The following is an 18,595-nucleotide window of genomic DNA, read 5'->3' on the forward strand; positions in this document are numbered from 1 at the left end:
CAATTCTCTTACAATTTTATCCAGATTTTTCTCACTGTACCTTTTTTGTATAAATCTCTCTTTTATGACTTTAGAATGAGTAATAAAATCATCATCGGTAGTGCAACTGCGTTTCACTCTCATCAACTGAACTTTTGGTATATTTCTTAACCAGTTTGGATGGTGTCCACTGGTCAATGGCAAATAACTATTTCTATCAGTTGGTTTAAAGTAAATAGTTGTAACCAAAGATGTACCCTGTAATCTAACATCAACATCCAGGAAGTGAATATGTTCATTGCTGAACTCATATTCTAATTTAATATTATTTTTATTACTATTCAATTCATCCAAGAATTCTAGCAGAGATGACTCGCTTCCTTCCCATATGAAGAATAGGTCATCAATAATAAATCTATATATATAAAACTCAACGTGTGTGTGTATGTATGTTCCAGCATCACGTCCAAACGGCTAAAGATATTAACATGAAACTTGGCACACATGTTACTTATATGTCAGCAACAAACATAGGATAGGTGGTTTAACCCTTACCCACCCCCATTTGCCATGGTCGGGGTTTTTCTTTAAAGTCCCATTCAACTCTATGGGAAATACATGTTCCAGCATCACGTCCAAATGGCTAAAGATATTAACATGAAACTTGGCACACATGTTACTTATATGTCAGCAACAAACATAGGATAGGTGGTTTAACCTTTACCCACCCCCATTTGCCATGGTCGGGGTTTTCCTTTAAAGTCCCATTCAACTCTATGGGAAATACATGTTACTTCATAACTTCCAAACGGCTGTAGATATTTCGATAACACTTGGTCACATGTTACTTATATGTCCACTTAAACTATAGGATAGTTAATTTATCCCTTAACTACCCCCATTTGTGAGGGTCGGGGTTTTTGTTTAAAGTCCCATGCAAATCAATGGGAAATGTATGTTCCCACATAACTTCTGTACGCCTGGAGATATTTCAATAATACCTGGTACACATATTACTTATATGCCAAATAAAAATATATGACAGTTAAATTAACCCTTACCTACACCCAACAAACATAGGATAGGTGGTTTAACCCTTACCCACCCCCATGTGCCATGGTCAGGGTTTTCCTTTAAAGTCCCATTCAACTCTATGGGAAATACATGTTACTTCATAACTTCCAAACGGCTGTAGATATTTCGATAACACTTGGTCACATGTTACTTATATGTCCACTTAAACTATAGGATAGTTAATTTATCCCTTAACTACCCCCATTTGTGAGGGTCGGGGTTTTTGTTTAAAGTCCCATGCAAATCAATGGGAAATGTATGTTCCCACATAACTTCTGTACGCCTGGAGATATTTCAATAATACCTGGTACACATATTACTTATATGCCAAATAAAAATATATGACAGTTAAATTAACCCTTACCTACACCCTTATATAAAAGATGGGTATATTTATATTACTATGATTTTCCTCCCCAAAAGGTTAAGATAGGAAGACCGGGCAACGCCGGGTATTCAGCTAGTCTCCTATAAAATATTATTTGCAAATACCGATTTGGCCTCCCACTCCCCCATGAACAAATTAGCGATGCTGGGAGCATATCTAGCTCCCATCGCTACTCCCCTCTTCTGAGAATAAAATCCATGATTGTACCAGAAGTAGTTGTGGGATAAGCAAAAATCCAAGGACTGGCCAAGAAAAACTTTTTGTTCATGTGGGAGATCATCACGTTGACTTAACGCCCAATTGAGTCCTAGCAGTACATCATTATGTTGAATGATAGTATATAATGATGACACATCTGCTGTTACCAGATATATATTAGTCTTCCCCGTTAGGTCAATATCGTTAATCAGTTGTAAAAAAACACTTAGTGTCCTTTAAATAGGCTTTGGTCTTTAATACGCTGGCTTGGAGAAAAGTGTCCAAATATTGGCCTATTTTAGCTGTTACAGAGCCTATGCTATTAACGATAGGACGAGCCGGGGGCCTGACGGAATCTTTATGCACTTTGGATAGTGTATAAATAGTGGGCACTCTACAAAAACTGGGTGAAAGATATTTGTGTTCTTTTTTAGTGAGAACTCTTTTCTCCTTCCCCATATCCACTAGTTTTTGTAAATCTGCATGATATGCATTGGTGGGGTTATTCTTTAATTTAACATAAGTCATTTCCTCAGACAGCATATAAGCAAGTTGGGTGTCATAATAGGATTTATCCAATATGACAACCCCACCCCCTTTATCTGCTGGTCGTATAATTATGTTTTTTCTTTCTTGTAGTGACTCAATACCTTCTTGGATATGTAAAGGGTTAATATTCTTTTTAATACCCACTTTATCCAAATCCTTCAAAACCACATTTTTAAATACCTCCACATGTTGATTAGAGGAATTTGGGGGGTTAAACAAAGACCTGTTTTAAAAAAAAAACGTCTACCACTATGATATTGGTATTGGCTGGATAATTACTACTTGGACCACTATTTAGATTTTTTTTTTTATATTTTCGTATATAATTGTGAATATCCATATAGACGTCAAATTTGTTGAGCGATTTCTTAGGGGCACATTTAAGGCCTAAATTTAAAATATTTAATTCCTTATGGGTAAGTTTAGTAGAGCTCAAATTGCATATTCCAGTTATTCCATCCTTCTTTTTTTGTTGTTTATATTGGACTCTCCTACCTGCCCTGCATCCTCTACTTTCCTTATTACTGGTTCTGGTGGGTAAGGGTAGTGGTACAATTCCTGTTGGGGTCTCCACCATCCCTGATTGTTCTGGAATGGGTATACATTCCCGGGAGGTCTCCCTCTGTATGTGTGATTCCCCCTGTGACTCCTGGGTCCCCTCCTGCCCCAACCTAAAAAAGGTTGTCACGGAGACTCCACATTGGTCCGTTCATCGTTGTAGGCCAATGGTCCAAATCTATTATTAGTGACCACAGGATACTGGTAATCATTATAGGGTATATTTCCCCTATTATTTTGGCCCCCTCTAATTTTTGGACGACTCTGTCCTCCTCGTCCTCTTCCTCCTCTACCTCTATCATTATAAGGTTGAGGTGTGGAGCTCCGTATTACATTACGGGGGGTCCTTGGTGTCTCCAAGTACTCTTGTCTAGTTGTACTTTGTGGAGCACTAACAGGATTTGTATTGGTAATAATATCTGTTGCAATTTTACTCTGCCATAAATACATCATCCCACTTTTAAAATCACCCATATCACAATGGTATTTTTTTACTTTTTTCTTTTGGGTGTCTTTGTCGATTTTATCTAATTTCTTATTAATGTCATTGTTAAAATCTACCCATTGTTGAGTACCCTTAATGGGTTCTAATTTGGTATTAAGGTAATTATTTAGATGTTCTAATATAGCCATCTTTTTACGCTTACGTTTTAAAACCAATTCTTGCAATTTAAACCCCACCCCATTAAAAAAACTCTAACCATTCTACCAAAGACTCAGTGTCATCGCGGCCATCTTGATGAGTCACCTCCCATCTGAGGCTCCTAACAATAATATTATCTTTCACATATTGCTCCATGGTGCAGGTATCCCACCAGGTTCTTATCTGCTTCTCTAATGCATTGCCGAGAGCATTAAGATTAACCCTATGATCATCTTGCACCGATGGGTCCGATTGTGCATTAAACAAGGTATTAAGATCTATTTGCCTATTCACCAAAAATCGAACTGCTTCCATAGCTGCCAAGAAAAAATAAATATGTAAAATATAAACAATAATTCGGCCCTACCCAATTCGGCCCTACCTAAAAACTCAGCGCTTTTGGAGTCAGATAGAACTGAGAAACGAAATTGTAGAGAGAAATGGGTAGGTCTACAATACACCTCCCTCTACTATCACAATGCTGGTGTCAGCTGGAGCTGCTACTATATCCTATCCTTAGACAGGTTTAGACATATAAAACACAATACATATATTATAAAACAATAATATATATTAAGCAGCGCTCCTGAATAAAATTGATTAACTGATATATAACATAAAAAAAGTCCAAAGTATTCAGAAAAAGATCCCAAAGATAGTCCGTGATTAAAGCATAGAAAGTGGATCCTGCAGATCAAAGCCAGTCCTATCCTTCTGTTACCAACACCACTCGTGAGATAGGCAGGGGAAAACTCTTAAAGGCACAGATCAATCAGCGCTACTCCCAAAAAGTGAATAGTGTTGAATATAAATAGTGATAAAAAATAAAAAGTGAAGTGCTGCACTCAAAAATATAGGAACCTAATATTGGGCTCCAGAAGACATATAAAAGCAAAAAATACAAGTGCGCTACTATCATAGCATCAAAGCCATAGTTGACCAATGTGCATAGTGAATGGAATGCATCAAAAAAGGATTGGTGAAAATAAATAAAAATATGAATACAAATAAAAAAGTCTCAAGTCTCTGTGTGACAGATAACCACAAGTGTTGTAAAAACAGTAGGTGCAATAAGTCCTATCGCAAAAAGTCTCAAGTCTCTGTGTGACAGATAACCACAAGTGTTGTAAAAACAGTAGGTGCAATAAGTCCTATCGCAAAGCAGCTGATTTTCAAAAATCTTATACTCTTCATAAACACTTGTTCCTATGGCGATATCAGCAGGCAGGTAATTTAAATCCAAAAAGATATAGGATGGCCGCTTACCGTTGTACCCTCAAGGGGTTATTGGGCACTCAGAGGGCTGTAATTCCGTGGATCCCAGGAAGTACTCCAATGCTGTGTCTCAGCTCCCTTCTTGGACCTTCAGGATTGGAAGATATGCCATTCCGTGTGCTCAAACGAATTATTTTAGGTAGATTCACGTAGATTGGATTAACTTTAGGTTGGCCTAGCCTAGCCTGTTTAGGCTACACCAGGCCTAATCTGTAGAGCAAAGTTGATGATTCACAAAGCTTTTGCGCGCCAATGTGCGACGGCCAAACCTAAAGTTGGAGGCTTAAGCCGGTGCAAGTGGAAGTGGGTGTCAACTTATGTAAATGATTGTCTGAGCGTGGTGCAGTGGCTTACGCCCGGCCTAACTTCAATGGAGCATGCGCAGTGATGTTTTACCCGGAGCGCTTTCTTGTGCGAATGCGCGCATCTAGGTCGGCCGAACTTCCTGTTGTAGGCCGGCCTATTGGCTAGGCTCGAGTGTACAAGTAAGGCCAGACATGCATCCGGTCTTTGCAAAATTACATCCTGCTTTCCACCCCCCTGAGCTTGGTAATTTTGCCCCTTGCGTTCAGTTTCTGAATTACTGAATGACTATGTCTGCTCCAGTGGCAGCTCCCGTGTCAGCTCCTGTCACCCACAGGAAAAAAAACTTTACACCCCAGGAGAGGGCCATTTTTATTGATGGGATGGAGGAGTTCTATGAGTCCCTCCATGGCCCTTCCAGCCGCAATACGATGCGTGCCAGGCGTTTGGAGATTTATGATACTATTGCCACCAGGGTCAATGCCCTTAGCAATGTCCCCCGCCTTGGCCATCATATTTAAAAAAAATTAACGATATGCGGCTTCGGGTGCGGGAGAAGGTGGCCAAAATCAGAAAGCACCGGACTGGCACTGGGGGTGGACCACCCTGCGCTGTCGTGCTGACCCCGGAGGAGGAGAGGATCGCCCGGTGTCTGCACAGGGAGCAGGTTGAGGGGATTGAGGGGTTTGATTCCCGGGAAGATGTCTTGAGGACAGGTAAGTGTGTTTTATATTTCCTATCTGGTGTGTAACATGTGTGTGGGGGGGAAGGGAACATGTGACTGCTTTATGTCATCCACAGATGTGCAGGATGAGGCGGGCCCATCTGGGCTTGTTGGCTGTCCCACCACCTCTTCTGAGGAGCCACATGAAGCCCCCCAAGATGTTGTGGAGGAGGGGACAGTCCACACCAGGTCCATTGAGGTGGTCTTGGACGACTCGGTGGGCCTAGGCCAGATCGGGCAAATTATAGAGGAGTGTATTGTGATGGTTGGGCCCTCCACCACCTCCACCCCCATTATAAGAAGCCCCTCTCCCTCACCCACCAGCAGGGCCACCACAACCAGGGGCTCCCCCTACACCCGCTCTGTTGCCTCTTCTGGCCCCAGGAAGGTGACCAAGAAGACCAGGGGTGTTGTAGGCGACGTGCAGGAGCAGATCACCCTGGACCAAACCCTCCAGACCCAGCATATGGGGGATCTAGCTGGGGAGATGAAGAAAATTGCACAGGATGCTGGCTATCTGAGGGAGGCTGTGCAGGATTTGAGCTGCAACAGCTCTACAGTGGCCACCTGCATGGTCGACCTGGCCACCAAGGTGGATTGCCTTTGTGAGGCTGTTAAGGCCAACACCACCGCGGTGCAGGAGGAGGGGAGACGGAGGCTGCGGAGTGAGAGGGCCAACCTCACCCGCCAGCTGCGGATGCAGGCCCAAACTAACCTGGTCCTCACCAGGATTGCCGCTGCCTTGGAGGCCAGGCAGCCGTCACCTGGCAGGAGTGGGCCACCTCCCGATCTCCCACCCCTCCCCACCACCCCAGGCTCCGCCAAGGCAGCCGTCACCTAGCAGGAGTGGGCCACCTGCTGATGAGCCTCCTGCTGATCAACCCCCCCCCCACCACCCCAGGCTCCGCCCAGGCAGCTGAGGAGCCAATCTGCTGCCACCAGGCGAAGCCAAAGAAAGGCCAAATAAAAGCCATATTTTTATTTATTTTTTGCTCAGGTCATGAGCTGGATTATGATTTATTTTGCTCAGGTCATGAGCTAGATTATTATTTATATTTTGCTCAGGTCATGAGCTGGATTATGATTTATTTTTTGCTCAGGTCATGAGCTGGATTTGAGTTCTGCCAGCACACGGTGAGGAGTGCTGCTTCAGTGTGACTGGTGTGTGAATGGGGGGGTGTCACTCCTGCTGGCAAAGGGGTGTCACCCTCTGCCGTGTGAAAGGGGTATGAATGTACAGTGACATAATTGGAGCCTTGGCGTGGCGTTGCTGCTCCCAAGTCCCGTCCGGTGTCTTTGGGTCTAATCCAATTAGATGAGGATGTGATGTGTCTGTGCTAGGGACCCCAGTGGTGTGCATGCGTGCATTCTACTTGTGCTATGTTTAATGTGTGTTTTTAACGTGTAAATATGTCTTCTGTGAGGCGTCTTCTGATTGCGGCTCCTACAGCAGACACGGGTTATCCTCAGTTATGGGGGGATTGTGTGGTTCAGGGGTCAGGTCATCATGTATGTCAATCTGCAGGCCCTTTCTCACGGCGTAGTTGTGCAGAATGCAACATGCCCCGATGATCTGGCACACAAAGTTTGGGGAATACAACAGGGTACCCCCAGGCATCGGAAATGGGACTTCAGGAGGCCAAAGGAGCGTTCCACCACTCCACGGGTACGTGCGTGTGCTTCATTGTATCTTCTCTCTCCTGGGGTTTGGGGATTCTGGTATGGAGTCATGAGATGGGGTCCAAGTGCATATGCAGAGTCACCTGGAAGGGAAAAGACAGGAGGATGTTAGTCATGCATGTGCCCCTCGTGATGTCTGCATCATGGGGGGGACAGTCATACCTGACACCCATGTCACTCACCAACCAGTCAATTGTCCCCATACATGTTCTGGTCAAAATCTGTTGGGATGTCGCTTCGACGGTATATGTAGCTGTCATGGCTGGATCCTGGGTGTTTGGCACGGACATGCCATATGAGGCATTGGGCATCGGCTATCACCTGTACATTGATTGAATGCCAGTGCTTCCGATTGCGGTATAGGTGCTCTGTTTCACGGGGGGGCCGTAGTGCCACATGTGTGCAATCAATAGCCCCCACAGTGCGTGGGAATCTGTCAATTCTATAGAAATCCTCCATTGCCTTCTGCTGCAGGTGCTGCTGGGTGGGTCTGATGAAGTGGTGGGACATGCATCTGAGGATTGCAGGGACAACCTGGTGCACACATCTGCTCATGCTGGTTTGTGACATCCCAGCCACACCTCCACTTGTACGCTGAAAAGATCCACTGGTAAGGAAATGGAGTGTTGCCAGGACCTTGATCAGTGGCTGCACTGCTTGTGAGCGTTGTGTTGGGCTGGTGAGGTCATCCTGCAGGATTGTGGTTAAATCCAGGATGGCTTCGCGGCTGAATCTGTAGATGCGATACACCTCTGCTTCCCCCATGGCAAAGACGTTCAGGCGCGTTCGGTAGATCCGCTCCCCTTCCCTTCTACGAGTCCGTGGACCCATTAGTAGTGCTAGGAGCACGCCTGCCCCTGGCATGTTGGCACACAGATGTGTTGTCCTGCAAGTGTGGGTGCTTGGCTTGCTCAGCTCGTCCGTAACGCTGCTGCTGGAGCTGCTCTCCAGCTGACCTGTGTCCTGGTGCAAAATTAGTCCACCTTTTTGGTGGAATAACTTTAGGCCTGATGTAACACTTGATTGCACCGGGCTTAGCCTAAGTCTGGCGCACTTTCCTTCGCGAATCGCCATATCTCCGCAATTTGCATATTTAAATAGGAAATCAATGCAAGCGGAAGATGCGTTGCGCCTAAATATGCGCCTGGCTTAGAAAAGTTGCATCGGTCGGAAAAAGCCTAATTTCAGGCCTATCTTGTTCTGTGGGTACCGAACAAATGCGCGCCGGCGCATATCTACACCTACGCCGCCTATCTGGAGATAAGCCGGCCTAACTCTTTGTGAATCTACCTATTTGTGCTCAAACAATGAGTGGGATTAGAAGGAGAGGATAAAGGACTTCATGGTGCAGTAGGTTTAATAAACGATTTTATTTTCTTCAGTATGACACTGACAGATGGTAAAACATATTCACCCTGCACACACGGATCCTCATGAATCAAAAGATAGGATGTCAGCGTGTGTAACAGCTGACGGCTGCGATGCAATCCGAACAGCTGATGAGCGTAGTGACGTCAAATGCTAGGCTCCGCCCGACGCTGCGTTTCGTCCAAACGGGCTTCAGCGGGGAAAGGAGGGGAAAACTCTTACCAGACAACGCTGGAATATGAGCGTTGTATAATCACAGCAATAGGTATCTCAAATACTTGGAATCCAATCCTCTCAAGCCAAAACTCGCACATAAGGGAAAAGATGAACAATGGCACATAGCATAATTCAGTTTGATTTTTTAATGTTAAAATACCAAAAGATTGAAAATGCACTTACAATCTTTACATTTAAAACAGGCAATACATCACATTAGTGGCTCCCTTCTATGCGAGTTTTGGCTTGAGAGGATTGGATTCCAAGTATTTGAGATACCTATTGCTGTGATTATACAACGCTCCACCCATGTGCCCCCCCTAAATATAAAAGCTGGAGACGCCACTGCCTTACATTGGTATCCCCGTTTACTATAGAGGCCCTCCTTACATCAGTTCCCCCTTTATATCAATGTCCCCTCTTACATCAATTTCCCCTTTACATCAGAGTCCTTCCTTACATCAGTGTGCCCCCTTACTTCAGAATGCCTCATCAGAGCCCCTCATTAATTCAGCCCCGCTAACATCCAAAAAGCGCTGCAAATTCGACTGTAAAGCGCCGCTAAATATAGTGGCATTTTAGCACCGATGCTCAGGGCGGCTTGATGTAAAAGGGCTCTAACTGTTCTAAAGAACATATTGCACAAAATATATTTTTATATCATGGTCTTAGAAGTCCTCTTTTGTTGTTTTAGTACTCATGCACTAATCTGTCCTCCTCTTGTTGGGCTCCAGGCCGCCCACACCACCTCAGCTCCTGGTAGTGATGCCCTTAGGGGGTCTCCGATCTCTAGTGCCATACCGCTATCATATAGTCACACCTGTAAGTATTTCAGCGGTGGGGGGGTGGGTTTATAGTCTAACTCCTATTTCAAGATTGATACCAATTACCTTTTCCCTCGACAGGGTCAAAACTTATAGAAATCTTTTCTATTATATTATATTTCAGACTCAATCCACATGTATGCTCCTTAAAAGTGGATCAATCTATGAAATGCGTAGAGCTGCTATATGCCATGTTTTTAATTCATCATATATTTCACCAGTACTATGTGATTAATTGTCTGCAATTTATGGCTATCCTTGTCTTATTGTAGGATAAATGTTTTTGCCATACCAGAAAAACTAGTGAGTTTGCCACATTGGGATTTTAAATTTGCAACAACTAATGGATTAGGTAAAAAAGAAATTATTAATACAAATAGAAACAAAAAAATCATCACACAATGATTGCTAAAACAAACATGAACATCAGACACAAACACACATAATACAATATCTTGCAATAGAATACAAAAGTACGTATATAGAGTCGTTTTTCTCCAGTAGCCAAAAACACTTCCCAGTACCAAATCCAAGGAAAGCTTTCCTGTACCCAATGCGTTTCAGGTTCAAAGTCCTTTCATCCTTGCCTTATTGTATGTATATGTGTGTATATACAGGGCCGGCCTTAGGTGTTCAGGCGCCCTGTGCGAGCTAATCCTGTGGCGCCCCCCCCCCCCTGACACGAAAAAATGTGGCATTGTTTACTGCGTCACTGGTTCTCACAAAGTGTCAATATCTCTTAATGACACCAATTATGGGGCACAATTTCTCCCATTGACACCAAAGATGGAGCATTGTTTTTTCCCCACTGACATCAGGACCTTTTGTACTCCAAATGGCCACAGTCTGGCCCTCCTGAAGCACAATAAACCAGGCCTATGTTTAGAAAGTTTGGAGACACCTGCCCTAAATTTATGAAAAAAACGTAAAAAAATAAAATTGGATAAGTTATATAGCCGAAAGTAATTTTTTATTTTTTTTTTCAAATTTGGTCTTTTGTCAAAAAAATAAATAAATAAATAAATAAATAAAACACGGAAATAATAAAATAACGCAGAGGTGATCAAATACCACCGAGGAAAAAAAATTACAAATTGTATTTGTGTACAGCGTTGCATGACCGTGCGGTTGTCAGCTTAAGTTACGCAGTGCACATCGCAAAAAATGGCCTGTCATGAAGGGGGGGGGGTAAATCTTCCAGAGGTCACGTGGTTAATCAGTGATTTACCCCCCCCCCCTCTTCATGACAGGCCATTTTGTATATGTGCACTGCGTAACTTAAAGTGGAGGTTCACCTAAAAATAAACTTTTAACATTGCATTTATGAGATTAATGACAATTAGAATCGGCTGTATGTAAAAATGTCCGTACATACCGTTTCCTATATGCGTTCTCACCGCCGCTTCCGGGTATGATGGTCGGGGCTATACAGCGCCTGCGCACCGACGTTCGGCTTCTTTCAGAATCTCGTGACGCGATGTATGCGTCGGTCGGATGCCTGTCAATCAATTTGGAACGCCCAGCCCCGACCATCATACCCAGAATCGGCGGTGAGAACACATATAGGAAACGGTATGTAAGGACGTATTTTTTTAAAAAAAAACAGCCGATTCTAATTGTCATTAATCTCATAAATGCAATGTTAAAAGTTTATTTTTAGGTGAACCTCCACTTTAAGCTGACAACTGCGCGTTGGTTTTTGATCACCTCTGCGTTTTATTTTTTTCCTTTTTTTTTTAACAAAAGATCAATTTTGAAGTTTTTTTTTATAAACTGGCCCTCCTCATTGGAGTACAGGTGAGGTGGGAGGAGGGATGACACCTGTCAGCCTGCTGGATAAGGTGGAGGGGACGGGCGGCCTTACCTTTTCTTCAGCGCACTGTGTAAGGCGGCAGTCTGTCAGTCCCGTCCTGGTCCTGCCGTTAGAATTTGAACTGCATGCCTTACGCATGCACGCAACGGCGCCGTGCTACCACATGACCACCTGACCTGAGACGCGGAGGAGGGAGGAAGGGAGGGCGTGCGTGCCAAGGGGACCAGACAGTGTCAGACACTTCGGGCGCGTCGGCGCCACCCCCCCACTCTGCAGCGCCGGGGTGCGGTGCAGATCAGCATCCCCAGCATCCCCGCACACATCATTCACGATCACGGTAATGGACTGCGAGCTGTGATGGCCGCACAGGGCGCCCTTCTAGTTCATGGCGCTCTGTGCGGTCGCACAGCCCGCACAACGCAAAGGCCGGCCCTGTGTATATATATATATATATATTGAATTGTTATTTACAATGTATCATTGTTATTATTATGTATCTTATTAGCATATACAATTAAATTGATTATTATACCTACGTGCTTCAAGTCCCACTTCCCCTCCCCTTTTTTTCAAATTCCCAACTATGAATATATGTATGAACAAAGTCCTCTGGTGGGGCATTGAGAAGTTTGTATACGAGGGAGAGAAGATGGGGTGGGAACTCACCAGTCGCACAGAGTTTTCAAATGCAAATAAGGATCTGATGAAAGGGCTGCAGTCTGGGCCATACTTCTCTTTTAACCACTTTAAATGCGCCATATAGCAGTTTTACTGTGACAGGGTGGCATCTGTGCACCGGATCATGTATATTTGTGATTAAACTCTTCTGGGTAGGTGGTGCACATGCGTTCTACCGGCCGCTTGCTCTTGCTATGATTCCACACCCCCGCCGATCGTCAGGTAGAGACATAATACTGTGATTTGCCTATATAAATAAGGCATGACGCCATTCTGACAGGAGGGAAGGGATGGAGTTTGTGTCCCTGAAAAGCAGGGAATAAATTCCACCTCTTCCCCTAATAAAAGCACCTCACACAGTAAAGAAAGGCACTGGCTAGTGTAAGGGGTTAGCTTGGTAGTGGGGTGTGTGACTCCCTGGATGGGTTCACTACACACTGAATTTATACAGACAGGCAGTCGAAGACGGTTGAAAACAAAGATTTTGGTTTATTCTTCCATCTTGCTGGAAACAAGTGCAAGCATCCAAACAGCATAAACAAAATCAAACATAAAATAAACCCTGGCCACTTGGGGCGTCTACCTTCACCACACAGGAACCTATCTAGGGAGTCTGGCACAGCCTAGTGCTGGGCAGACACTGCTGGTCATACAGCAGAAAAACAATAGTCTTTTGATTTTTATCACACAGAAAAATCAATCACCATCTCACCTCCTCAGAAGACTTTCAGCACACTGCTCTCCTTGCTCACAAAGCCTCAGGATGCAGCAAATCAGTGGTAATCCTCTGGATTACTTATAGAGGCCTTAATTGCCTCATTCTGAACAGCTGGAGTTTTCCAACGCCCTTAGACCTTTTCTGGCTACTGTTGCAGCCGACGCCTAATAACAATTGGTGTATTGTTTAAACAAGGCAGAAATGTATGTCCCGTCTGTGACAACATCCACAGATTTGCCTGACTTCCTGTCACACTAGGCACACAGTAAACCCTTTGATCGTCCCTGATGCTAACCCCTTCACAGCCAGTGTCATTAGTACAGTGGCAGTGCATATTTGTAGTACTGATCACTGTATTAGTGTCACCGATCTTGAAAAAGAGTCAAAAGTGTCAGGCATTATCATAATGTCTGCCGCAATATTGCTGATCGCCACTACGTAGAGGGTTCTTTACTGTAAGAGCGGCAAGGATGTGGAATTCCCCTCCACAGCCGGTGGTTTCAGCGGGGGCATCGATAGTTTCAAAAAACTATTAGATAACAACCTGAACGTCTGCAACATACAGGGATATACAATGTAATACTGACATATAATCACACACAAAAGTTGGACTTGATGGACTTTTTTTCAACCTCACCTACTATGTAACTATGCAACTTTTACTAGTAAAAAAAAAAATATCCTATCATTTGTAGATGATAAAACTTTTGCGCAAATCAATCAATAAGCACATATTGGGATTTGTTTTACCCAAAAAATGTAGCAGAATACATACTGGCCTAAGTTTATGAAGAAATTAGATTTTTTTTTAAATTTTTTTATTGAATAGGTTGGATAGATTTGTTTTAAAAAATTTAGTTTTTTTTTTGTTTATCACGAAAAAAATAAAAACCTCAGAGGTGATCAAATACCACAAAATTAAAGCTCTATTTGTGGGAAAAAATGAAATAAATGTTATTTTTGGTACAGCGTTGCACAATTGTCAGTCAAAGGAACGCAGTGCCGTATTGCAAAAATGGACTGGTCAAGAAGGGGGGTAGATCTTCTGGAGGTCAAGTGGTTAAAAATCATTCCTGAAATTCAGCTTTGACTGAGAGTAACAACAAAAATTATGGAAAATTACTTACATAAAAACCACTTCAAAGAATTTCACAAATGAAAAAAAATAATATAATATTAACCACTTCAAGTCAGGTCATTTTTACCTCCTTCCTTCCCAGGCCAATTTTCAGCTTTCAGTGCTGTCACGCTTTGAATGACAATTGCGCAGTCATGAAACACTGTACTGCAATGACATTTTGATAATTTTTTTCCCCACAAATAGAGATTTCTTTTGGTGGTATTTGATCACCTCTGCAGTTTGTATTTTTTGAGTTGTTAACAAAAAAGCTACATTTTTTACTTTTTGCTATAATAAATATCCCAATTTTAGAAAAACAAAAACAATTTTTTTCCTCAGTTTAGGCCCACATGCATTTTACATACTTTTGGTAAAATCACAATAAGCATATATTGATTGGTTTGCGCAGTTATTGCACCTACAAAATATGTAATAGATTTATGGCATTTTTTTTACAGCATCAGTGCTACAAATATGCACTAATTACTGTATAAATGTCACTGGAAGGGATTAACACTAGGGGGCGATCAAGGGGTTAAATGTGTTACCTAGGGAGTGATTCTAACTTTGACGGGAGGGAACTGACTGGGAGAGGTGACCAATCGGTGTTCCTATATACAAGGAACACACAATCTCCTCTCCCCTAAGGCCCCTTTCACACTGGGGCGGTAGGTGCAACGGCGGTATTTTTAGCGGCAATTTACTGTCAATTTTGCTGGGCTATTCGGCTATTCAGCTGCTAGCGCACTGCTCCTAATGCACTGCAAAGATGCTGCTAGCAGGACTTTTTTTACTGTTCTGCTAGCGCACCGCTCCAGTGTGAAAGCCCTTGGGGCTTTTACATTGATGAGACAGCAGCAGCTCTTTCAGGGCGATTTACAGGTGATATTTTCAGCATTATAGCGCCTGCAAAGCGCCTCAGTGTGAAAGGGGTCTTACAGGACCTTACAGGTCTTACAGTTTACACACACAGATCCACGTCCCTGCCCTGTGACCGGCAATCGTGGGTGCCTGGCCAACATCGCGGCCGTCAGGCACGCACATTGGCTCCCAAGTGAAAGCCGAGGTCGTCATATGACGGCCGTCCCGGACGGCAGAGCCCCCTTGCGGCCGTCATATGACTATACGTGGGATGGTAAGTTAAACATTTTGCTGGGATACACATTGTTGTTAATGTAGCACTAGCCCTGCAGGAGCTGCTAGTATTACCTGTTTTATTCCCAACAAGTACAGAGATTGCCCATCCCTACAAGCAACAGTCCATTTACACTGGCTCTAATAAAAACAATCAAGGGGATGTCTTTTCAGAATGTCATTGCTTGGAAAACGTCAACATAAGAGGGTAACTTGGACATAGGGGGCCAAATTCTCAAAACCATGTGTAAATTTAGGATTATCTAACTTATGTCATTTAAGTTACGGCGCCCTAAGTTGGTGTCGTAACTACCGTATTCTCAGTGCATTTGCGCACAAAACTGCGCCATCCTTAACTTAAGTTTCAATGCGTAAGGCGTGGTTATGGCAAGTGGGAATGAAGTGGGCGTGCTTCATTGTAATGAGCCGTGACCCCATGCAAATGAAGTGCCGGCCGTACTGCGCATGCGCGCACGAATCTGGACCTCAATGCGCATGTGCAGAACTTTGGTCAGCGCAATCAGTGAGATAGGTAAAAGGCCAAGCGTACTTAGTTTGAAGATCGCCCTGGGTCTAAATAGCCCCAGTCAAACACACTTCAATTGCAAAAGTATTTCCCTGTGTTCCCTTCCTAAAGCAAGTTGCTTCTGCTTTGAACGTTTGTCAGTGTTTGTTGGTAAGATTGTTTTGTGAGAAAAGTGTTTGTGGAGTTGGAGGGTATAGTTGGTGTTTGTTTTTCCTAATTTGTTTTTTGTTTTGATTGTTTGCCTGTTTGTTTTTCATAATAGTTTTTTTTGGGTTTTGTTTATATTTTTTGTTTTCCTTTTTTGCCTGTTTGTTTTCGAATTAATAGTAGCTGTCTGTCTATTTTTTATTTTGGCTTGTTTGTAGTTTCTTTGGTGTGTGTGTGTATTGTTGTTTGTTTTTTGGGTGAGTTCCCTGTTGCTGGGTGTTGTCTGTCATGGCTCCCAAGCGCAGGAAGCTAAATTTTACACCGGCAGAGAAGCATATACTTGCTCAGGGCGTCATTAAATTTGGGCGATTTCTCCATGGCCCTGAGAGCCACACCACCACCCCGGCCAGGAGGAAGGAGATCCTTCAAAAGATCACCGATCGGATCAATGCGGCGGGGGGGGGAGACCAGGACCATCGCTGGAGTTCAAAAAAAAATAAATGACTTGAGGAGCGTGTCCCGGAACAAGCTGGCAACGCTGCATGCCCATACCAGGGGCACTGGAGGAGGGGGACCCTGCCCAGTCAGGATGAGTGAGGAGGAATGGGCAGTGGCCCAGTGTTTCCACCCACAGCAGGTGGTGGGCCTGCCTGGCTTTGACAATGATCCTCTTATGAGGACAGGTATTTTTTTTGAATTTCTATCTGGTGATTAGCATGTGTGGGTGGGGGAAGGGAAGATGTGCCAAGTGTATGGATCCAACAACCTGTGATTGTTTTGTGTCCTCCCCAGATGGCCAGGAGGTTGCAGCCCCATCAGCCCAGGAGGTGGCAGCCCCATCAGCCCAGGAGGTGGCAGCCCCATCAGCCCAGGAGGTGGCAGCCCCATCAGCCCAGGAGGTGGCAGCCCCATCAGGTCAGGAGGTTGCTGGCCCATCAGGTCACGAGGTTGCTGGCCCATCAGGTCAGGAGGTTGCAGGCCCATCAGGGCAGGCTGCTGCACCACCCCCAAGACAGGCTCATGCAGAGTCCCAAGAAGGGCAGGATTCGCCATGGGAGGGGAGTGCCCACAACTCCCCTAATTTGGATGTTGAGTGGGAGGAGGATGAGGGGGAGGAAGATGACAATATTCTGATTGGGCAGGAAATAATGATGGGCCAAGATATGACCTTTGAATCATCCCCTGAGGGAACCCCACAGGCGCCCAGAAGTCAGGCCACCATCATGGGTCGCCCCTTCCAACCCTCCTCCAACATGCAGCAGCACCCATGGCTCACTCCAACTCCTCCTCCAAGGCCACAAGCCTCAGGGGCAAGTAGGATGCCGACCCCTGAAAACAGGGGGGGGTTGGTGCGTCTGCCGGTCAGTCTGTTGAGGGACAATGTCCGGCAGACCCGCAGTCTGTCTGCAATACAAAAAACTATGAGCAAGGTGGAGCGCAGCCTGGGTGCAATGAGGGAGTCACTGGGTGACGTGGCCACCAACTCCGTGGGGGTCATCACCTGTTTGTGGGACCTGAGGAACGCCACAACAGGTGTGGCCCAGGAGGTGACTGCCCTCACCCAGGCTGTGCAGGCCAATACCCGGGCTGTGCAGGCCAATACGGCTGACATAACTTCCTGTCTGACAAGGATAGCCGTTGCCTTGGAGGGAAGGCCAGCAGGAGGACAGACACCAGGGGAGGCTGCTTCCTCCCCTGTACAGTCCCCCCGCCCTGAAAATACTCCCTCCCCTGCACAGTCCCCCCCCCCTGAAAATACTCCCTCCCCTGCACAGACCCCCCCGTGAAGATCCCCCAGTCGGCCGTGGCCGTCCCCGTGGCCGTCCCCGTGCCCGTGCCCGTGGGCAGCCCAGAAGGAGCACTCGGCAACATCCCTAATTTGCAGGGGTACTTTTTTTTTTTTTTTTTTACACTGTACTTATGATTTGGTATATATGTGTGAAGCATGTGTGAATGTGGGGGGATGGCATTCCTGAAAACATAAGGGTGTCACCCTCAGTTTTGGTGGAGTAGGGATCCCCAGGACCAGGGAGAAGTCATCCTAGGTTCCTGAATGGTGTATGAATGCACAGTGACATAATTGGAGCCGTGGCGGGGCGTTACTGCTCCCAAGTACCAAAGGGGGGGGGGGTACTTGGATCTAATCCAATTCGATGTGCATGTGATGTGTCTGTGCTAGGGACCACAGTGACGTGCATTCATGCATTCTCATTGTGAGATAATTAATGTGCGTTTTGTAAATAAAAATAAACATTCTCTTTGGCATATAAGTAATGTGCATTTATTTAGCAAAATAAAGATTTAAAGGTCACATAATCTCTGTGATTTGGTCTTGGCAAATCAAAAACAAAAATATAATTAGGATGCATTTACTGGGCAAAGATGCCTTCAGACAGTTGTCTCCTGATTGCCTGGCCCTCAGCAGACCGGGTAGAGGGGTTTGGGGGGGGGATTGCCTGGGTGGGGGGTTAGGTCAGGAGATATCTCCACATGCATGCCCCTTCTTAATGCAAAATTGTGCAGTATGCAACATGCCCCAATAATTTTGCATACAAAGTCTGGGGAATACAATAGTGTACCCCCAGTCTTGTCCAGGCATCTGAATCTTGACTTTAGCATGCCAAAAGTCCGCTCTACTATAGCCCGGGTCTGGATGTGCACCTCATTGAATTTTCGTTCT

This window comes from Rana temporaria, chromosome 1 (assembly GCF_905171775.1).
Source record: "Rana temporaria chromosome 1, aRanTem1.1, whole genome shotgun sequence".
Taxonomy (NCBI): Eukaryota; Metazoa; Chordata; class Amphibia; order Anura; family Ranidae; genus Rana; species Rana temporaria.